The sequence below is a fragment of the Ictidomys tridecemlineatus genome, unplaced genomic scaffold (genome assembly GCF_052094955.1).
Source record: "Ictidomys tridecemlineatus isolate mIctTri1 unplaced genomic scaffold, mIctTri1.hap1 Scaffold_46, whole genome shotgun sequence".
NCBI classification, from domain to species: Eukaryota; Metazoa; Chordata; class Mammalia; order Rodentia; family Sciuridae; genus Ictidomys; species Ictidomys tridecemlineatus.
Window position 1 is genome coordinate 36,120 of NW_027522984.1, and position 23,923 is coordinate 60,042.

Consider the following 23,923-nt stretch of genomic DNA (forward strand, 5'->3'; position numbering starts at 1 on the left):
ATCTGGAGATGCACATGAGTGCTACTTCCTTAATGGTGTGTGCAAACGTGTGTGTTTTGCAGTACTTTGGACTGAACCCTGGACTTCCCATGCTAGGCAAGCTCTACTACTAAGCTACAACCCCAGCCTTCCCTCCACTTCATTTTCAAAAACTCTTCTGGTGTTGCTTTCACCTGATTTTCCTTTTTATTTTCACACTCCACTTGTCTTAAATAGGTCCTCAGCCTTTCTTTGTCTTCCTAAACCTTGATATTTTTTTAATAACATAGGCTAGTGTAAGGTGAAGGAAAATTTTCTCTCTCCTCTTTGAAATTTCACTGAAATAAACAGAAAAAGACAGATTAAATAGGAGAAAAGGCATGCAAACTTGTTAACGTACAAAAGGAGAAAAATCACAGGAATGAGATAAACAACTCGTCCATTATTCAGAAACTTTCCATTATTCAGAAACTTATATACTCCCCTTGTTCTGGTATATAAGGTGATGGAGGTGAAGAATGGGTGATAGTGAAACATCTTTAAAAATCCATGGGCTTAGAGAACATGCAATATCCTGAGACCTAGTCCCTTGGCCCTGCAGAACAGACAATGGGTTGTAAATGATTCTCTGTGGGTCCAAAGTAGAGGACAATGCAGTGTGACAGAAGTCTGCCCAAGTGTGTTGACAGACTTTAATCTTTATACCCACCATATGTGTTTAGTTTTCTCTGGTTAATGATATTTCTGTAAAAGGACTAAAGACAATTATTGTGCTCTTCTTTGGATGATCAGGTGAGGTAGATAAAGGAACTTTCAGAGTGCACCAAAGCAATATTGCACCCTTAGTGTGTAATAGTGGGGAGAAAGGGGGAAGTGTGCATGGTGTTGGTTTGCACCAATACTGGTAAAGTTATCTTTGCTCGATTGGTTAAGGTAGTTCTTGTTTCCTCCACTGTGGATGGACTGTTTTCCCCTTTGTAAACACATAGTAGGCAGAGATGCCATGCATGCATCATCAAACTTCACTCATAATTTACATATGATATAATTATAATCAGTGTTTATATTCCACTGTAATGAACAGATTTTTCTTCCTCTATTTATCCATTTATTCCTTCATTGACATTAGTGTGTACTCACAGATTCTTATTTTATTCCATGGACTATAATCCATCACCATCACTATATATTTTGATGTTTCAATTGCCTCAGAGTTGGCCAGGTGTGAATTTCATCAAGTAGGGTCCTGAGAGAATTGTAACATTAAGTTTTTTGTAAGCAGTTAATTTGACAAGAGAAAAATACTTTCTGTATATATTAGGGCACCTAACATCACCACCCACTTTCTTAGTTGACACTTTTTCTGAAAGGGGCTATCACACACAATCTTCTTTTTCTACCAGTAAAATGTCTTTGTCCTTGCCTTCTTTCTAGATCTGACCTCCCACCAGCCCCACCCCAGTGGCTCAGCAAAAATTGTTGTTGGGAGATTGCCATTTTCAAGATGGGATCTCCAGACTACAGACTTATTTAAAAACTTAAAGGTAGCATTAAAAGTCAGGTCTGGATTAGAAACATAAGAGGATATTAGGGTGCTGGGACCACCAGTTCCTAACCCTTTGGAGAAATGTGGAATCTACTTTTTGTTGTTGTTGTTGGTACTGAGAATTGAACCCAGGAGTGCTTAACCACTAAATTATATCTCCATCCCTTTTTATATTTTATTTAGAGACAGGTTCTCATTGAGTTGCTAAGTGCTTTGCTAAGTTGCTGAGGGTGGCGTGATTCTCCTGCCTCAGCTTCCCAAGCCCCTGGTATTACAGGTGTGCACCACCATGCCAGGTTTGGAATCCACTTTGAAAGTTCTATTTTTAAGAATGAATTAGAGGAGCTAGAGTTGTGGCTCAGTGGCAGAGCGCTTGCCTACCATGTGTGAGGCACTGGGTTTGATTCTCAGCACTGCAGATAAATAAATAAAATAACGGTCAATTGACAACTAAAAATATTTAAAAATAAGAAGAGGAAGACAGAGAAGAAGAAGAAGAAGAAGAAGAAGAAGAAGAAGAAGAAGAAGAAGAAGAAGAAGAAGAAGAAGAAACAACTAAAATCTGTGGGCTACATGATTACATGATAATCCATGGAGCAGGGCAAAGTAGGATTGGGACGGGCCCTGGAGGGCTTCAGGGCAGCTAGCAGTGTTCTATTTCTTGACAAGGGTCATGATTCCTGGAGTGCCTTGTAGTAATTTACTAAGTTCTACCTTTATTTTGTGTGGTTTACTGTATCTCTTTCTTTTGAACATGAAAAGTTTTTAAAAATGTACCAGGAAACCTATTCTGAATCCCTTTGAGTTAACTGGCATATGATCATGTTCTCCTGGAATAAAGCCCAGAACCTTCGCCCCAGCGCTGGCTTACCTTCCTGACAAACCTTTACTTTGCTATCAAGAAAGTGACATCATTTATTTCAGTCACATCATCCTCAATCTTTTCAAATATAAGTCAGAAAGTTGCTCTCTAAGAAAATGTTCTGGCATCCAACTGGAAAATTCCCTAATCTTGATTGGACCATACACCAAGTATTATTTTTAGGGACCTCTGGGGCTTCTTAGTTGGTTTTATGGACCTTGATTTCCTCACCTTGGGGAAGCTTTGATGCTTTCTTGTTAGAAACATTAGGGGTTAAATCTTTCGTTTGGTTTCTGAATAAGAATAATTGTTTTCCTGGTTGGCCTTGCTTTGTTTTGTCTGGAAAAAAAATGTCTTGAACATTATTTATATGTTCAGAGGTTAAGCTTTAAGATATATTCTAACTGAACTGAATTTTCCTATTTTTCAAAACATGAAATTTTTAGATTCCAAATTTTTCTCCTGCTTTTCCTACTGCAAGAATTTTTGAGTCCTACATGGTTTCAATGCTAAAAATGTCCCAGGTACACTACAAAATGTCTAAACTATATGACAGAAACTGATAATTTGCATTTTTGTTCTGGTGTCCTAGAGCAGCTCTTGCCTATTTAAAAATTTCCATGGTTTCCAGTTGCAACTCCTTTTAGTAGAATTACTCAGTGAGTTCGTGTTTCTTTTGGTCATATTTCTATTTGTATTTACCTGGACATTGGTGACTTATTTCCTGCAAATTAGTTGCCCTATCCTTGTACTATTCCATGAAGACTTATAACTTGGATCTCAGCCAAACTTTTGAGTATGTTTTTTTTCCATCTTTATGGGAGAGGGTTTTTCCTTTCTTATGTCTTTGAATCCAAATCATCCAACAAATAGTTTTGAGTATGTCTTCTCATCATGACACTCTCATGGGAAATCAGTGTTTCCCATGAGAACCTACACTCTTCTCTTTCAGGTCAGACCATAGCAGGTGCTCTTAGTTGAACCAGTGCTGAGTTCCAAACAGTTATGGATTCCGAGTCAGTGGGGCCGTTGTTGGGCTTGAGTGTGATTATTTTTAGAGTGGGAATGCCTTTCAAAATGTATTTGGAATTAACATGGGTCTATGTTTTCCATGAACACATTCTTCAAATGTCCTAAAGCAGGCTAAGCAATCTTTTTCAGTACTACAAATGCTTTAATTCTTGACTAACTGGCGAAATTCAGTGGTGTAGGTGCCTTATTATCATGAATGCACTTATGTTTCCTCAGGCAGTTACTGGGAAATATCTGGCCCAATGTGGCAGCCTCATAAACTCTCTTCATGGCACAGGGGAGGGATTTAAGAATCAGGATGTCTTTAAAATGACAGTATGGTAGCTTCTACATTGTCTACTCAGCAGATTTCATTGTTTATGTTCAAAATAAAAGAAAGAGTGCACTTTCAATATGAGACGATTGTAATGGGCCAGCCTTGCTCCATGGTGACCATGAGTGGCCAAAAGGTGGTGATCAAACATGACACACTGGAAGAGACAGAGAGGACTATGTGGAGCACACTATCAGACATTGAAGAAATGTGACAGGAGACACTATATTAAAGTTGTAAGTTTTTAAAATAAATTTTTGACTCATTTATATGAAGCTAGTCACCTTCCCATCTCCTGGAGTGATCCTCTTCACCATCTTTGATTAGGAATCACCCTGAACAAAAGCAATAAAATCATTATCAGTGAAAAAACAAAATACAGAGTATCATGTAGACAATTAAGATCTAAGAGAAATTTATCTCCTACTGAAACTCCAAACCTATGCATTTACTCAACAAATATTTGAGATGGGCGTGGTCCATATGTGCTGGGCAGTGGCCTAGCCAATTGGCACATTGTGATAAATCAGTCTTGGCTTCTGCCCCTCAAAGTTAAATATTATACCTTTTACATATCACCAAAAAGAGAAGCAGACTAGCAAGGTTGCAGTCATTCTGCACTCAGGGACCATGTACATAAATTATACAGGCAACATTTGTAAATCAAATGAAATCCACTACTTCAACAATTATATCAGTTATTCCCAAGAGACTCAGTTTTATTCAGATGTAATGTGTGTAGAAACTTTTAAAATTTTAGTTTCAAATGCTAATATATTTAAAATTATTTTCTTCATCTGCTATGTATAAACCTTGAGGAACTATCAATGTCCTCAGCACTGTTTTCTTAATCAGATCTATTTAAATCTCATAGAAAATAAGTTAGCTAATAATATTCTGTGGGGGGAGGGTCAACGAGGAGAGAAACAGGAAGAAAAGGGAAGAATAAGTGCCTACAGAGTGCTGAGATAGAGAAAGGGTGACAAACTCTAGATATAGATTGGAGCGGTGGGGATATACAACTGGGATTAGACTAAGTAAACTGGAGTTATGGAAATGTACAGACTGAGTTCTGTGGGATTATACTAAGTAAACTAAAATTATGGAAAAGTACAGTCTGAGTTCTGTAAAATTAAGGACCTTAGCATTTGTGCAGACAGTCTATAGCATTAGAAGGTAAATTGGTTTGGGGACAAATGATCTGTAAATAAGGTTAGCCTTATACAGATTAAAGGTGCAAACTTTTAAATTGTTTCCAGAGTTCAGAGACTTCAGTTATTCAGCGCTTATACATAATTTCTTAGAAAAGCAATGTAGAAAGTCTTCAGTTTCTAAGTAAAGGTTTAGGGAAACCACATGTAGGCATGCAGTCCTTTACAGATATTTTCACTTAATTTCCACAATCCATCACTACAGTTTACACAGGAGGAAACAGACTCAGAGAATAGAAATGTCTTACTCAGGATCAGTTAAGTAGCTAAACAAAGGTCAAGCTGCCATTTTCTCTATGCATCTTAGATAAATCTTTCCAAAATATGAACCAAGGCTACCTACAGGAGACTTACCAGGGATAAGCAGAGCACTCAATTAGAGAATTCAATTGGAAACCTCCAATTGGATATTCAAATGCAGATTCCTGAATTCCATCTACTAAATCCTTCTGAGGGCAGAGCTCCAGGAATCACCAGTGTAACAAGATCCCCAAGTGATTTTTAGGAAAGGTAAAGTTTGAGAACCATGAAAGGTGCAGTTACCAGATGTAATAAATTTTCAAAAAGTCCTGATGGGCTAATATCAGCTGTTTTAAAAAGAGGATGATTATTATGACTGGAATATGAGGTGTCCCCCAATAGGTTCCTGTCTGAGAAAATGTAAGAAAGTTCAGAGGTAAATGATAGGTTTTGAGGGCTGTAACCTAGTCAGTGGATTAATCCATTTGATGGATGAATAATGAATGGATTACTTGGTGGTAACTGTAGGCAGGAGAGGTGTGGCTGGAGGAAGTAGGTCACTGGAGGTGTGCCCTTGGGGATTATATATCTTGTTCCTGGTACCCTAACCTCTCTCTCTTTCCCTGCTGCCTTGAGCTGAGCAGTTTTTCCCTGCCATGCCCTTCCACCAGCAAGTTCTGCCTAACCTTCAGGCCCAGAACCATGGGATCTTCCCACCCCGGAATTAAACCTCTGAACTGTGAACCCAAAGTAAACGTTCCCTCCTGTAAGTTGTTCTTGTCAGGTATTTTGGTCACAGTGAAGCAGACAAACACAATGATGATGATGAATTGCAGGAATCTCTCTATTGCATATAATCTAAGACCATCCAATAAGCTTTATCATTAATTTGTTCCTTGCTAACATCAGCAACTTTCTGTTTGTAGAAGACTTTTTCTTAGGCCCACTATTGTAAGCTATTGATTTCAACTGCTTTTCTTCCATTTCAGAACCTCAAATGGTTAATCTGGGTTTGGTGTCATTGTTATTCCTTTAAGAATTCCACTAGTGAGTTCAGGGAGTGGCAGGGCTTTCTGTGACCCTTTGTTAAAACAGAATCCTTTGATTTGTTGTCAGGAGTTTTGGATTCTGCAGCTGCCAAGACATTTGGTAGTCTTCAGGCAAGTCTGTGACATCTTCCATAGAATCTTCTGGGTAATATGCTTATTCACATCCAAAGCCACTTTGCATATGAAAAACATGAAGGCCATTAACCACAAATAAATCAGGAAATATAACAATGTCTCCCTGCAGCAGTGCTCAGTTTATTGCAGTGTGTGTGTGTGTGTGTGTGTGTGTGTGTGTGTGTGTGTGTGTGTATTTAGATCTTTGCTTTCCCTAGCATCCCTCTTTAACTTTCCCCCTGTCCAGACACCAATTATCACTTTTCTCTCTGTTTCTTTCTGTCTAGGGATTAAATATTACTGGTAAGATTGGCTTGAGCTGAGTCAACCATGATGAATCTAGATTCCTAGTCAATCTCCAAAAAACATAACAGACCAGGGGCATAGGCCAGAATCTAATAGTTAATGATTTGTTATTTTCCAGAGTCTGAAATTTTAGGTACTTTTCCAAATGCTGCCTGAGGGCTTCTATAGCAAATGTGCATGCCTGCCCTTCCAGAGAGCCATAGTCAGCATCTTTAGGGGAAATGGGCCATCCTGATTTCTGACCAGGCACTAGCCCTGAGGGTGGTCTCTGGACCCCTAGCTCTTCATTAATTCTGCCTTTCCTTCTGCCTTTCCTTCCCTCCAAAGGCTGTCTGCTGATCTTACTGATAAAGACACTGACAATAACTATTTTTTCAGGAAGTAAAAGCATAATGGAAATTATGGTAATTATAATTTTTTTCCATAAATGTTTGTAGTAAAAATGAACCTTTAAATATACCTTGATTTAACACATTATGATACATTGGAAAAAGAGAATTAAGACCTTTTATAATGCTGTGTATTACAATAATGGGATTCCAAAATAGCAAAGGCAATAGAATATCCATGAAAGAATATCCTTTGACCCCAGGGGCATATTAACAATCTCAGGTACTTTTGACTCTACAGGCCTTTACCGATAAAGAAAAACAAAAGTTACTATTGCTGGGGTTCAGGAGGAGTGGACATCTCAATAGAACCATCATTTATATTTAGAATGTATGTTTAAGGTACACACCAACCAAAGAGATAGAGGTCATCTAAGGATGTGCCCAAGATAGAATCCATTCTGTTGCCAAGTTCTTGTGGCGTAGTTTCAATCTCTGGGGACAAAAAGCAAAAAGTCATTCGGTGTCATTTGGTATTGACTTAAGTTATGTGAGCTATTTCATATCTTTCTTGTCCTTTTTTTTATACTTTGAATACCCTAGGATAATGACATGTATTAATCAATAATTTATTATCTCATTTATAAATCTCATTTAATCACTCCTTAGGTTCTTTATTTGGTTATTTATTTCATGCTTATAGTAAACTTGTGTGTTACTTCACTTCATAAATTTATAAAGTTGAGGTACAGAGATGTTCAGGTGATATTTATGGTATTCTGTTCATCCTTTATGGCAAAATAAATTATCTCAAAATGTAGTGGCTTACAACAATAATCACTTTCTTTTTACCTCCGCTGGTCCTGGGGGTTGACTGGGCTCAGGGAGGCAATTCTCACTTAGGGTCTTCCATGGAGTTGAAGTTAGATGGTGGCTATGGCTGGGACCTTAGATAGGCTGCTCATTCAGAACCCTACTTATGGTCTATGTGGCCTGAACTTCCCCACAGGATTGATGCTAGTCTCTAAAAGCCAGCATCCCAATGGGACAGGTAAAAGTTGTGTTGCCTTCCTAATTTCTTAAACTTTGAAGTATTATAGGTTAACCAGGAATTACAAATATAGCAATGGAATTCAGTGTACTCTTTACTTGGCTCCTCCCAATGATGAGATCTTCTGTTTTTATAAAATAATATCATAACTAGGAAATTAGCATTTGCAAAATGACAGAACTTATTCTGTTTTGCCAGTTTGGGGGTTTATTTTTTGTCTTTTTTTTCTTTTCTCTTCTTTTTTGTATGCTGGTGTTGGTACTAGAGATTTCCCCAGTACCAAAAAAAGAAAGAGAGAGAGAGAATGGTGCTGGACATGGTGGCATATGCCTGAATCCCAGTGGCTGGGGAGGCTAAGACAGGAGGATTGTCAGTTCAAAGCCAGCCTCAGCAAAAGTGAGGCACTAAGCAACTCAGCGAGACCCTGTCTCTAAATAAAAAATAGGGTTAGGGATGTGGCTCAGTGGCTAAATGCTCCTGAGTTTAATCAATCCCCATTACAAAAAAAAAAAAAAAAAGAATGTCCTGCTAGTTGCTAGTATCCTAACTCTACCTCAATTTAATTCAATTTGATAATTATTATTACACATTCCATATCTATTTGAAACATACATTTAATACTGGGAATAGTTTTAAAAGAAGATACTTACAAACCAAAAAAAGATAACAGATTTGGAGTAATTTCTTTCTTATTATTTTTCCTTTTTTTCTTCCTTTCTTTTTTTTTCTTTTTTTGTGATGGCTATTCAACAAGAACCTCCTGAATGCAGGGGACTCATTCTAGCGCTATACTGTAGCCCAGGCAAATTTTTGACAAAACAGAATAGATAAGGCTCACCTTTGGCCACGAAAGCATCCTAGAATATTTGAAAAACTATATAGAAAAGGGAAAAAGTGGGCCAAGGACCTGAACAGACACTCCTCAGAGGAGGATATACAATCAACAAGTACATGAAAAAATGCTCACCATCTCTAGCAGTCAGATAAATGCAAATCAAAACCACCCTAAGATACCATCTCACTCCAGTAAGATTGGCAGCCACTATGAAGTCAAACAACAAGTGCTGGCAAGGATGTGGAGAAAGGGGTACACTTGTACATTGCTGGTGGGACTGCAAATTGGTGCAGCCAATTTGGAAAGAAGTATGGAGATTCCTGGGAAAGCTGGGAATGGAACAACCATTTGACCCTGCTATTGCCCTTCTTGGACTATTCCCTGAAGACCTTAAAAGAGCATGCTACAGGGATACTGCCACATCGATGTTCATAGAAGCACAATTCACAATAGCTAGACTGTGGAACCAACCCAGATGCCCGTCAATAGATGAATAGATAAAAAAAATGTGGCATTTATACACCATGGAATATTACGCAGCACTTAAAAATGACAAAATCATGGAATTTGCAGGGAAATGGATGGCACTAGAACAGATTATGCTTAGTGAAGCTAGCCAATCCCTAAAAAACAAATACCAAATGTCTTCTTTGATATAATGAGAACAACTATGAACAGAGCAAGGAGTAAAAGCAGGAAGAAAAGATTAACATTAAACAGAGACATGAGATGGGAGGGAAAGGGAGAGAAAAGGCAAATTGCATGGAAATGAAGGGAGACCCTCATTGCTATACAAAATTACATATAAGAGGTTGTGAGGGGAATGGGAAAATAAACAATGAGAGAAATGAATTACAGTAGATGGGGTAGAGAGAGAACATGTGAGGGAAGGGGAGGGGGATAGTAGGGGATAGGAAAGTTAGCAGAATACAACAATTACTAATAGGGCATTATGTAAAATTGTGGATGTGTATCCGACATGATTCTGCAATCTGCATTTGGGGTAAAATTGCGAGTTCATAACCCACTTCAATCTAATGCATGAAATATTATATGTCAAGAGCTTTGTAATGTTGTGAACAACCAATAAAAAAAAAGAAAAAAAAAGAAAAAAAAAGAAAAGGGAAAAAGCATTTCCACAAGGATTTACAGGCCTGATTTTGGCATGAAATGTCAGAGCACAGAGCAAAAACACAGAGGGCAAGTGTACTGCCAATGGGGGAAGAGTAGCACTCGCCCACCAGTGGGACGGGCTGGATGATCATGTGTTATGCCAGCTTTTACAGGCACTTAGTTGGAGTCCTTATGCTGACCCTTCATAGTCACATCCACCCCTGCCTGTCCCCATACCTGTACACTGGCAACCACTAATCTGCTCTCCATTCCTATGGTTTTGTTATTTCAAGAGTGTTGTATAAGTGGAAACATATAGTACATGACCTTTTGAGACAGGCTTTTTTCCACTAAGCCTTTGGGATCTGCCAACTACACAAGTGTCAATAGTTCCTTTTACTGATAAATAATATCCCACATATCACCTTTTAAGTCCTAGCTTTGCAAGTCACACAATTGCACTTTCATAAAACAGATCTGTGAATTTCCAAGAGAAGGGAACACAAGCCCGTCCACACCTTGATGACAGTAGTATCAATGTCAGTTTGTAAGAAAAGCCGAAGGAGAACTGTTCTGATGATGCTCTACCACATATGATCTACCACAGACAGAGAGTGGCAGGGGTGGCATTTGAACCCAGGAAGTTTGACTCAAGAGTCCTTATTTTTACAGTGTCAACTTGTCAATCTTCCTATCCCAGTGGGAATAAACTTATTGAGAACTTCATTAAGAAATAAGGTATATAAACATGCTAAATATACAGCACTAATTTTTTTTTGTGGGAGATGATACAGGGGATTGAAATCAGGGGCACTCAATCACTGAGCCACATCCCCAGCCCTATTTTGCATTTTATTTAGAGACAGGGTCTCTCTGAGTTACTTAGAGCCTCACTTTTGCTAATGCTGGCTTTGAACTCACAATCCTCTTGCCTCAGCCTCCCAAGCCACTGGGATTACAGATGTGCACCACCACGCCAAGCAAGTACTAATTTTTTAAGTAAAGAATTTGAGGACATAAAGGCTTGGCAAGATCAAAATCCTACATGTTTATTGAGGGCAAATGATAGGAAGAAACAAGTGAGTAGCGTGGAAATCAAAAAGACAGATACAATTCATTTTCTATTCTACAGAACTTCTGACCTCCAAACTTCCTGCTTACTGGATGTACTCTGTGAATGTCAACCACCTAGGAAGCGCTCCTTCCTCACTAAAATTGGAACCACACTTTTATCCTAGACAACCCAAATGGTCCTATCTTCTGCCAGATGGGTTTTCCAGAAAAATTCTGGAAGCACAACATTTCTACTAAACACAAATAGGTCAGTCCTGCCAACCCCAAGGTCATCACTAGCCAATGGCACATTTGTATGAATTAGAAAAAGACAAGCTTTCTCTGGGCAGATAGAACCAGATATCATGGCCTGGCCTTGGTTGTGCTCACGAGTACTCAACCCAAAATGATTTTTGACAGCTCTGCCACTTACCATTTTTCCCCCATTGATTCCATAAACATTTCAGTGCCTACCATAAGCCAAGAACTTTTCCAGGTGCTAGAAACATTCATACACCCCACCCCAGGAACTTCAAAGACTTTATGAGAAGCCATGAAGTAAGCAGAGGACATGACATAATGCCATAAATCCATGACAAAGTATGGGAGGCAAAACCTAGACTAGGGGCAGGGAAATGGCTTTTAGGAAAGGCACCCCAAAGAATGCATTTCCTGAGCTGCATTTTAAGTCCTGGAAAATGGGACTTAGCCCAGGGAATAGAGGTAGCAATGCCAACCAATGATCCTGGGCATGGGCAGCAATCACATAATGGAGGGCTCAGAGCCACAGCTAGCTCTGCAAAGATTTCTATGTAATGTAGAGAAAATGTTTCCTTTTTCCCACCCCCAAAGAAAACGAAGCTGTATTCATTTTCCAGGGCTGCCATAACAAATTACTGTAAACTTAGTGGATCAAAATACAGGAAAAATTCTGTAAGCCACCAGTCTGAAATTGAGATGTCAGAAGAACTGGTTCCTTCCGGAAGGGCTAGGGGGAGAATCAACTTGCTGTTTCTCTTCTGGCTTCTGGCTTTCCAGGGCTTTGCCTCCTTCTTTACATGAGGAAATATTCAGTGTTTTTCTCTTCCCTGCTGTACTTTTTCTTTTTTTATAAATAGACTTGTCATTGGATTAGGACCACCCTCATGAATCTAGAATGATCTCACTTAGAGGCCCTTTTCATAATTTCATCTGTAAAGATCTTTTGACTAAATAAGCCCCATTCACAGGTATCAGAGGATATAATTTGCACTTGAGTTTGGGGAGATTACAATATAACCCAACTATAATCCCCTCAGCAGATGAAGCCGCTGGGTTAAACTGGGCCCAGAGCAAGGCAGCACAGCAGGGAACTGAGTCTTTGTCAACAGCAGATCTAAACCATTAAGGAAGTATGTGTTCATTAAGGAAGTATGTCATTCTGGTCATTCTGGAAACTTTGCTCTAACAGCAGTATAGAGAACAAATTGTTTTACAAGGTGACAAAAGATTCTCTGCTTGACCAACTTTTATTCAGCTTTCTAAATCTTCTACTAGACCCATATGTGCCCATCCTTGTAAAACGTGGCTTTAGCAAGAACCCTGATAAGTCAATTTAGCAAGAATTCCCCAACCTCAGTATGTCTTCTTCCTCAATTTACCATCAGATTCCTCATCCTCCATCTTCCCCTAGGGATTGTCTGATCACACTGGCCTGCCTTCAACAATAATCCTCTTAGGTCAGTTTAGCCACAATCCCCTTACCTCTGAGGTTTCCTTTTAAAAATTTCTCCACCCACTAACCCCAGTCTTCTGTTTGGCTGTAAATTCCCAGTTGCCCATGCTGTATTTGGGGCTGAGCCCAATCTACTCCAATCATTGCTAGACCTGTTTGCAGTGCTCCCTGTATCTTTTGAAGTGGTCCAGGATAAAGTCTTCCTGACCATGCTTTAACAAGTATTGTTGAAAAATTTTAATTTATTTAATAAAGAGTAGGTGCAAGAGGATAAGAGATGACTGAGCCATATTAGGGTCAGCAAGTCCAATGAGGAGACTGTTGCAAAAATAGAAGGAAAGAAGGTCCAAAACTATATTAGTGGCAGTGGGGATGAAAGGAAATGAGAAAGCAAAGCTCCCGAGATTTGGAACTAGATGAGGGAGTTGAGATAGAGCTAGGAATTAAAGAAGATCCCCAAATCTCTAGGCTGGAGCAACTGAGTAAGCTGTGGTGCCACACACTGAAAACACACACACACACACACACACACACACACACACGTAATTTTAGGGGGTGATGATGATTTCAGCTTGGGCTTTGTTTAAAATGAAATGCCTGAGGAAACATCAAAGTGGAGCTTATTCTGAACCCCCATGAAATGGGAGGTCCAGTGTGGGAAATAACCAAATTCCTAGGGTATCATGTTACTATCCTAAGACAGACAAAAATGAAAAATTGGCAGTCTTATGCTATGTAGGAGTGAGTTTTCTGTAATCTGACACTTCTAAACCTGCACTTTCACTTGTTGCTCTAGTGTTTATTTATCTTCCATAAGCATTCTGACAGTGTTTTCTCAGAACTGAGAAATGTTAAAAGCTGCAAAGAAATCTCTACATTGTCTACACAGAAGAAAAGTGTTTATGCACAAGTAACTCACCAAAACGGTGTCTTTGCAACCATATAGACAAAACAGGGTTTGCTAGCATTTCCTTAAAACCCAGCATGTTTGATCATATCAAATGAAAGCTGAAAGTAGATCCTGAAAGTTTAGGCAAGACTAATTTCAACTATTACCCATGATGTACAGATAAAGAACCAGGGAGACAGGCCACTTGCCTATCTGAAGGTCTCAAGGGAAACAGTGAAAACAAGGGAAATAGTTGGAAACAGTGAAATCTTTTCCACTTAGGGACACTGTTGAGGGCCACAATCAAGTCAAGATGGTGCCTGGCACTTTGCCAGGAGGAGTGGTTTGTGAAGCAATGCCAGCGAGTCATTAAGATGATGAGGATTCCTTAATGACTGACTGCTGTATCTAGATGATGTTAATTAAGTTAAACTGTGTAATTAGTTAAGTATATATACCTCTACTGTCCCGTAATAAAGCGGCTCCCGCTGTATCAACCTTCACAAGTTGCTTGTCACCACCCCCCCCCCCGGTTATTTTGCCCAGCCAGATTGCAGCAGGACACTTCTGAGCTGAATAAAGAAGTGGTTGATCTCTCTGACCACCATAGGGTGCTAAAAGGTGGGCCTAGAATAAGAATTTGAGACTGTTATTTCAGAGCTGCATCAGTCTCTCTGTAAAAGACAAAGTACTCTTAAACTAACCAACAACTCCCTGCCCCCCTGCCCCCACCCTTTCACCAAGTTAGAACTTGGTCAAGAATGAGACTAAGCCCTATTCAAAGATGGATATAAAAAGACAAAGTTAGGGAAATAATGACTATCGCATTTTATCATCTTTCCTACCCTTATGGGCCCTCCCTTCACTTTTCCTCTTCACCCTATCCAGGTCATCATTACCCTAAATACATGTAAGAAGACAAGAACAATGTGGCTCTACTTTGTGTACAACCAGAGATATGAAAAATTGTGCTCTATATGTGTAATATGAATTGTAATACATTCTGTTATCATATATAACAAATCAAAATTAAAAAAAAGAAAAGAAAAAGTCAAATTTAGTCAGTGCAGTGGCACACACCTATAATCCCACTTCCCAGCTGTTCAGAAGGCTGTGCAGGAGAATCCTAAATGCAAGACCAGACTGGGAAACTGAGTAAGACCCTCCCTATCTCAAAACTGAAAATAAAATGGGAGTTGGGGATATAGCTCACTTTACAGCACCTTGGGTTCAATCTGTAGTGCTGCAAACAGAAACAAAAACAAAAACAAAACAATCAAGTAATAATAAGTTAGAGAATCTTTCATCAGAAACTTAAAGAATGAGAAATGACGAGAAAAAAAAACTGTCACTAACTTCCTTGAATTTTCCCTCAGATTAATCTGCACAGTAGTACTATGTTGTACTGGTTAAAATACTGCGTTCTTTTATTCTAGATTCTGTGATGAAGAGATTTACAGTGGAGTATTTATCGTTTCTTTCTGAATGAAGTTCTTTATAGGATCCCACTCTCAAAAGGGGCCCCGTAAAACACATTATTCAGAATGCAGTATAAATTCTAAGAGAAACTGTGGAGGCCTGAATAGGCTGGGGTTGCATTTATTTTATACAAAAAGATAGATTTTAGCAGCTATCAGCACTCAAAAATTAGAGCCTGTGTTCAGAACATGTCTTAGTTCATTGACTCTAACAAACTCCATACTGAAGGATATTCATTTAATAAAATCTCATTTCACAGCCAAGCATAGCCATTCCTAGAAATTGTGCTTTTAAAAAACAAAATCCTAGATATTTAAGACACAGCAATCTAGTAATGCATGGGTTCCACAATCTTTAACTTAAATCTGAGTTAGATTTCAGATGGGTGAAAGGAAAAAATGAATCTTTTCTACATATTGCAAACTCTTTCAGAAGGATCTGGAACACGAACATTTCCCTGTATTCATATACATGAACATTTTCACAGTCAAAAATGAATCTTCTCACTAAATGGGACACATAAGGACTATAGCCTTGTGTCAGTGTAGATCAGGTTTTAAAGAAAAAAAAATAATTTCCACCTTTAGAACTTTTCAGATTTTAAAACTGCTGAAGAAGAATTGTAGACCTATTGGTACTATTTCATCTGTTCTTGGAGAAGATAATGGTCACTTGGAACAAATATTGTAGACACAACTTCCTCCACTTCTGCTATCTTGCCTTCCTAACCCCTGGTAATGAACTAGGCAGTCTGATCCCTGATCACCCTTGGAGAGCATCCTAAAGCCACACAAGCTGCAGTTCAATTGGAAGCAGTACCTAAGAGTCCAGACTTCCGATCCTGAATGTATTAGTCTCATATAGATTAAAATTACTCAAGTCATTTTAGTGCCATTCATTTTACAATAACAAATTAGGAATTTTTTTTTAGCTCAGAGTCGTAAGGAAAAAAAAAATTTAATGAATGGAAAGCTATGGTAGTAGAGTATGCAGAATTGGAGCCACTTATTAAAACTGTGCCAAGTGGTCGCAAATTTAAAACTGTAATGCATTTTCAGTCAGAATCCAAATGGGATTGGTGGAGGGGGATTCGAAAAACAGTTAAAATCTGTTTTGGAAAAGAAAACCATGCAGGAATGGTCAAGAAGATTTGGTGGAAGAAGAAGAACTAGCAGTTGCTAAATGTTCAACAAACAATGAGGTACTGGTGTAAAATCATTCATTGAGAATTTAACATGTGTCAGGCTTTGTTCTAGGTCTCACAGAAATAGCATAGAATAAGAGCAATAGGGTCCATGGGCATATATTCCAGCAAAAGACCCAGATACTGATGGCAAAAATCAGTTGGTCACAAGGATGCAGGGAAAAGCCTGTGGTGGCTCTTTCAGATCAGGTGCTCAGGAGAGCCCCAAGGGGGCTTAGCAAAAAGCCAAGGGGCCACAGCAATATATTCCAGGAGATGGCATTTGATCAGATAGAGTGTCCTGCATGTTTTTTTTAAATTTTTTATTTGTTTTAATTAGTTATACATGACAGTAGAATGCACTTATATACTTTGACATATCATGCATAGATGGAATATAATTTCTCATTTTTCTAATTGTACATATTGTAGAATCACATTGGTCATACAGTCACATACACACATAAAGTAATAATGTCTGTTTCATTCTACTATCTTTCTTATCCCCACATCCCCTGCCTTCCCCTCCTTTTACTTCCCCAATTATATAAAATTATATAATTTTATAATTATATTTTTTATAATTACTACACATATATACCACAATTTTTGTATCTCTGTATATAAAGTATGTTGACACCCAATTCATGTCTTCATACATGTACTTTGTATAAAGATGTCCATCACATCCCACCATCCTTGCTAATCCCCTACCCCCTCCCTTTTCCTCCCACCCCTCTTCCCTATCTAGAATTCATCTATTTCTCTCATGCTCTCTCTCCCAATCCCACTATGAGTCAACCTCCTTATATCAGGGAAAACATTCGGTATTTGTTTTTTGGGGATTGGCTGACTTCACTTAACGTTATCTTCTCTAATGCCACCAGTTTTCCTGCAAATGCTGAGAAAATTCCATTGTGTATATATGCCACATATTTTTTTAATCCATTCATCCACTGAAGGACATCTAAGTTGGCTCCACAGTTTAGCTATTGTGAATTGTGCTGCTATAAACATTGATGTGGCTGTGTCCCTGTAGTATGCTATTTTTAAGTCCTTTGGGTATAGTCTGAGAAGAGGAATAACTGGGTCAAATTGTGGTTCCATACCCAGTTTTCCAAGGAATCTCCAATTTGCTTTCCAAATTGGCTGCATGTTTTAATCAGAAAAATAATTTAAAAATGAAATAAAGTAAGTTTATGTAGAAAATTAAGCAATGTGATTGTTATGGTTTGAGTGTGATCTTAGGGAACCCCCAGGGTCCATCATTATTCGAGTCTTGGTCCTAGGATGGCATTGTTGAAAGGAGGTAGAAACTTGGGGCAGGGTGGGTGGCTAGTGGGAGGTCCTTAGGTCTTTGGGGCATGTCCTCAGAGGACACTGTGGAACTCAGGTACCTCTCTCTCTCTCTGACTTATACACACACACACACACACACACACACACACACCATGCTGTGCTGCTATGCTGGGCACAGCCCTCACCAGAAAGGGGCTAAACCATTGGCTCCTCCCCACCCAATCTTGGACTTTAAACCTCCAAAACTATGAGCTAACTAAACCTCTTTTTCTTCATAATTTTTCTGTGTGGGGTGTTTGTTTGGTTATAGTGGTGCAAAACTGATTAATACAGTAAATAAAACAACAAAAAAATCTGAAGGAGTACATTGTAGTAAGTTATTCAAATAATCATTTAGAGAAATTACAAATAAGCATTATTTTTAATGCTGCCATTGTTGCACACATATTTAGGTAAATCATATAATTTCCTTTGGGATCTGTTGATGGGACTGGCATGGTATTTTCTCATTTATTTATTTATTTTTGGAATTTTGTGTTTGTGCATAATGATCATACATAATAGTAGAATTGGTTGTTAGGTATTTGTACCTGCACACAACATAACAATATAATTTGGTCAGTTTCATTCCCCTGTACCTTCTCTCTCCCTCCTGCCTCCTTCCTTGTGGTCTCCTAGTTTCATAAGGTTCCTCCACCCCACCCCACACACACCTTCCTTTTTTCTCTTCAGCTTCCACATATGAGAGAAAACATACAACCCTTGACTTTTCTGAGTTTGGCTAATTTTGCTTATCATAATGAAGCATTTAATTTGAAAATATTTTTTGGGACCTTCTCCTATCTGAGGACAGTAGCACACCCACAGCCTTTCTCCAGCTCAGGGTTTTTTCCCTCTGGCCACATTCTTTGGACTCCTCATCCTGATCACTGTGTTTGCTGTGGCTCTCCAGGAACCCCATCTGTCTTGGAGCAGTACCAAAAGCCAAAGAGGCACCTGGCAGAAGCAAAATTGGAAGATGGTGTTGGTTTAACACCCACCCATTCATTCATTGAGAATTTAGTAAAACCAGAAAATGCTCACTGTATGTTACACTGTCAGATGAAAAATACAAGGGCAATTTGAAGGACAGGGAGGAAAAAACCTTTCGTGGCCTGGCTATTCCCTCTAGAGATGCAGGCTTCTTTAGCTATTGTTTGGCATGGCATTTTCAAAGTGATGACTGAAATCATTTGAAATTCAGTCGCATCTTTATTTCCTGAACTAGTACTTCCAGGTTTACCAGTGATGAGGTTATTACTAGCACCAAGATTATTAGTTTAAGGAAAACAATTGTCTTAGGAGAGCAGTGGTCAAAGCTACATCATATGCCAATCATAACTTCTAAATTTCATTTTTCTAGATGTTGAGATTCAAATGTAACATTCTCCTCTATTCAAATGATAAGAGTGTTTTATTGATGAAAATTTACTCACATCATTTAAAAAAAAGGAAACCAAACTCTCTTTTTATTTAGAAGATTGTTCTATCACTTATACGTATTGTGTTCTTTTTTATTTTGTTCTATAATATTAGGTTGAGTATACAGATATGGAAGGCATTTGGATGGTTGTTCTATGCTCCCAAACAAAGGTTTTAAAGAGTAAAGTTTTCTTTGATATATCTTTTCTTTGTAATTTCTATGTTCAGGTGAATATGCATTAATTCCATCACTGGAAAATAAATTCAAGCTAGAAAACCCCAAATATCTTGCTATTATCAATCAATTACAAAAGATTGTCAAATCATTTTTCATGTCATTTCCAGACTTCTTTAATAAGCATCCCATATGCCAAAATGCATTCACCAATTGTGAATTCACCACTTGTATCATAACTCAGGAAGTATTGCTTCTACTGATTGATTTTCAGGCAGCAAAGATGTACAGACTCAAAAACTAAAGAGGTAAACTTATTAGAGTTATTCACCTTCTCAAAACTTTTGGAACTCTTTAAGCACATCCAAAGGATGTTACTGCAGATTTTAATACCATTGACATTGCTGGCTATGTTATCACCAACTCTGGCAAGAATACTGAAAGGAGGACAAAATGTCTTTGTGGAACATAGCTGCATTCTTGGCACCTAGGACTTCTACCGCTGTGTTTGATATCATCAAAACTGACTCAGAGGATGGCACACAGGTTGCCAATATTGGCATCGTGGGATTGAAAATTCCACCATTGAAGAGGCCTCTGTGTGGTTTGAAAAAATTTTAGTCTTCTAAGAGTCCCCTGTTAGAGGATAGAATGCCATTGCCTTCTGTGACAAGCTCTCACTTAGCTGGGTATCTAGAAGGAAGTAGAGAGAGAAACGTTACAGCTATTCTGAATCCTTGGAGAGAGAGAAAGAGGACAGCATGAGAAAAAGACAATGTTAAAGAACAACTTCCTGTTTCACAAGTTTTCTAAACATTGGCCCTAAGTACTGGCTGGACACCAAGTCCCTTAGTCCACTGTGCCACAGTTACAGCAACACCCTTCATTACCGCAAAGGCACAGTAAGTAGATACACAATTCCTGGGACCTCGTAGGCCTTGGCAGCTCCAAGGCTAAGAGCAGCCAGAAGACGAGCTGGCCAGGTAATCACAAAAGTGTCTCTTTAATCCTGAGGTTAATGCCAAACAGAAATGGCTTCATGACTTTGACAACTGTATTATATTTTTGAACTTATATATGGGTTCATCATTTCTTATACATCCAGAGCTGCAATTTAAAGATGTCCCAGTCTTGGTGTGTCAGGGCACTCAGCTTGGTGTCCACAAATATCCTCAAACTTCATAAAGGCACCATTTCCACACGTTTCTCTATCTTTTAGCACCTTAAGAGCAGGAAATTATCTTTGAATCCTGCAGAGGACCAGATGGAGGTGGTCACAGGAACTGGTGGATTTGCAATCCTGGCAGAACAGCTCTGGATCAAATCATGATTGGGCACAATTGCTCTCCTCCACTTATCTTCTCCTCAGGATAGCTTTGGTATCTTCTAAGCTAAAAATCTGACAACTTGATCCTGAGTGACATCTCTTTTGTATTACCTAAAACAGAGATTGGAAATCTTTAACTTGGGTGTTTAAATGAAAATAACCGTGGATTCAATGAACCTTCACTAGGCCACTTGATTTAGGGAACAGGTTTCTGAGAACAGTAACATTCTCTCTAAACACTGTTATCAAAATCTAGGGTATAGGGTTTGGAGTGAGGTCGGGGTGGGGGAGTGCTTGTTTAACATGAATGAGGCCCTGGGTTGGATCTCCAGCATCACACACACTCAAAAAACACCCCGAGTGTAGGTGAAAATATCACCAGCTATGGGTGATGCTCACTGAAGGGAAGAGATGTAAAGGAAGCACCAAGAGAAAGAAAAGAACAATGGAGATTAAGGAGGGTGATTTCTAGTCCTTCTCCTGCCTCAAGCCTACTCTTCATTTTAACACACTAGGGAGTCTTGGTTTGCCAGATTTAACAAACAAAAATACAGGGCATCCAGTAAAATTTGAATTTCTGAGAAATGATCAATATTTTTTTTTTAGTGCAGTCACATACCCCTGGAATATGTGGTTTTACATGTTAAGTGTTTACACTTAACACTTTAAAAAACTATATTGTTGTTCATGTGAAATTCAAATTTCGCTGGCACAAAGTAGTCCATGGTGAGAACATCAAAGATTTTGAAACAAGACAAACAGGTTTTATGTGTCAAAATACACTCTACTGTCTTGTAGATCTAGAAAGAATAAATACAATTTTTATTTAAAAAGACAAACAGGTTTGAAACCTTACTTATTAGTCACAAGGGTCTGGGTATGCAATATAGACTTTTTGAGTCTCACTCTCCACATCTTAAAATGAAGAAATAGTATTCCTGCATAGGTTGTCATGGAGATTAGAAGTAATATATACATAAGGCATCTAACAAGAGCTCACCAAGATGATGTCCTCTAGTTAATTCTCTTAAATTGTTGGTATGTTTGCTTCTTCACCCTTGGCTTCTAAATCTAAAATATATCTAAAACTCCAAATATGTTTTTTAGCCTCCTCCTCCATCCATATTACCACTTGTCTTTGTCTTTTTAAGCTGTTATAACAAAATACCGCAAACTGTGCAGCTAACAGACAACAGAAAATGATTTCTTACACTTCTAGACTTGGAAGTCCAAAATCAAGGTGTCAGCAAGATGGCACCTGCTATCTGTGTCCTCACATTATTGGAGGGGGGAAACACTTCCTGGGGCCTCTTTTAGAAAGTCTCTTCCCTTGTGGCCTAATCATCTTCCAAAGGTTCCACCTCCTAACACCATCACATTGGTGACTAGGTTTTTACGAATGCATTTGGAGAGACAAACATTCAGATCAAAGTACTATTCAACTGTGCATAATATAGAGACCAAATTTTCATTTTCACAGCTTGCTCCCAATTAACATAGTTTATTAGTACAAATTGTCTAAACATGTCCTAAAGACTATGGCATTTTAATTCCCCAGTTCAAGAAAGCCATGGAGAAGAGTCCTGCAAAGTTGAGAGTTGTGGTTATACTAGCAACAAGAGAGGATAGTATAATCAGACCATTTAGCAGCAACAGAATATGAACTATAGATTTATTCTTTAAAAACAGAATAATAATGAAGCTATTCACTGGAGATAAGTTAAAAGTTTAAACAAGTCTCTTTCCCTATGTCATTTCCTTGGATAAAGCCAAAGAGAATGATTTTGAGGTTTTTATAAAACGGTTTAAGTTTCTCCTTAGTCTTTAATGAGGAGAAAAAAGGTTTGCCCAGTACTATACAGGTCAGATAGTTTTAGCTGAACCACCAGTTTCTCCTTAGTCTTTAATGAGGAGAAAATAGGTTTGCCCAGTACTGTACAGGTCAGATAGTTTTGGCTGAACCACCAGCTGTCACCACACTATAATCACACACAAACTCCTGATGAGGCTAGAAAATATGCCTTGAAAGTGTTATTAATAGCAAGTCTCAGTGGCACACACCTGTAATCCCAGCTGCTTGGGAAGCTGAGTCAGGAAGATTGCAAGTTCAAGGCCAGTCTGGTCAACTTAGTAAGTCTCAAAATAAAATTTAAAAGGCTGGGATTGTAGATCTGGGGTAGATGGCTTGCATAGCATGCACAAAGCTCTGAGTTCAATCCACAGTAATGAAACAAACCAATAATTATTATTAATAATATAGAATTATGAAAGACACCCCATAGTGTAAAATAAAATGTTTACCTCAGGAACCACAATGCACAAGGAGTGCATATCATTCTCCTTCTGGGTCAGAATCTGCAACTCAGGAATCAAAGGTCTGTTTTCAATTGCAGAAGGGTCCAGTGTATGTACTCTAAAAATAAATTAGGCTGAAAGCATTCCTTGGCTGCTCATGCACATCCTGGTGAGGCCCCAGTTGCACAGGGAGAATGACTTCATAGCCTCTAACAACTGCACTGTTGGGAAAGAGATATCAATACAGCCTCTCTCACAGCTTGTACAAATATTTAAATGCATTCTTCCCTTGATTCAGCAATTCTGCTACAAGAAATCAACCTTAAGAACATCTTTGATTTCTGCAGAAAGCAAATATGCATTTATGCAAAATTGTCACTGTAGAATTGTTTATTGTAGCAAACGACTATAAACAACTTTACTATCTCTTGATAAAGAAACATTTAAAATATATTATGGTATGCTCATACTAAGAAATATTCACCGAAGTTAAAAAGAATGAGGTAAATTTATGTTACAATAAAGAGAACTTGATAAGACATATTTTTAAGGACAGGAGAACTGCACAGAGCATTACTATAATCCTATTACATTAAAATAGTTGGGATGTAGTTCAGTGGTAGAGCACTTGCTTAGCATGCAGGAGGCCTTGTTTTAACCCCCAGCACTGAAAAAAAAACCTTGCTGAGCTTTTTATATATACATGTATGTATATAAAAGTTTAGTGTCATGTTCTAGTGATAAATACTTAATGCTAATACTACTTCTAACTTGAGCAGGATGTTTGCTGGGGAATAGAGAGACTATAATATTACTCAGTACACCAAAATGTTGAGTTTTTAAAAAGCATGTATTTGGGCATCATTTGTATCATTTTATTAATTACTTTTAAAAATAAATGTAAAAAGGAAAAAAATATAACTATTGAATATTCTCCTTACATCTTGTTTGCTTATTTACAAAGCCCTCCTTTATAAAACAGGAATTTCAAATTGTTGTATCTATACACAGTGGACTATTACACAGTATTAAAAGAGAATAAAATCATGCCATTTGCAGGAAAATGGA

The 23,923-nt window shown here is 38.3% G+C and overlaps 1 long non-coding RNA gene across 2 annotated transcripts; it reads right to left on the reverse strand.

Annotated features, from left to right (window-relative positions):
* Positions 1-54: 54 nt before the first annotated feature.
* On the reverse strand, positions 55-23,186 carry LOC144373670 (uncharacterized). Of its 2 annotated transcripts, XR_013433263.1 has the most exons (4): positions 22,862-23,186; positions 7,392-7,476; positions 4,017-4,067; positions 55-1,225 (listed from the first exon to the last, which is right to left on the reverse strand). It is a non-coding gene; the product is annotated as an uncharacterized LOC144373670 (long non-coding RNA). The 2 variants fall into 2 exon arrangements; XR_013433262.1 differs by lacking the exons at positions 55-1,225; positions 4,017-4,067; positions 7,392-7,476 and adding exons at positions 18,000-19,926; positions 20,456-20,671.
* Positions 23,187-23,923: the final 737 nt, after the last annotated feature.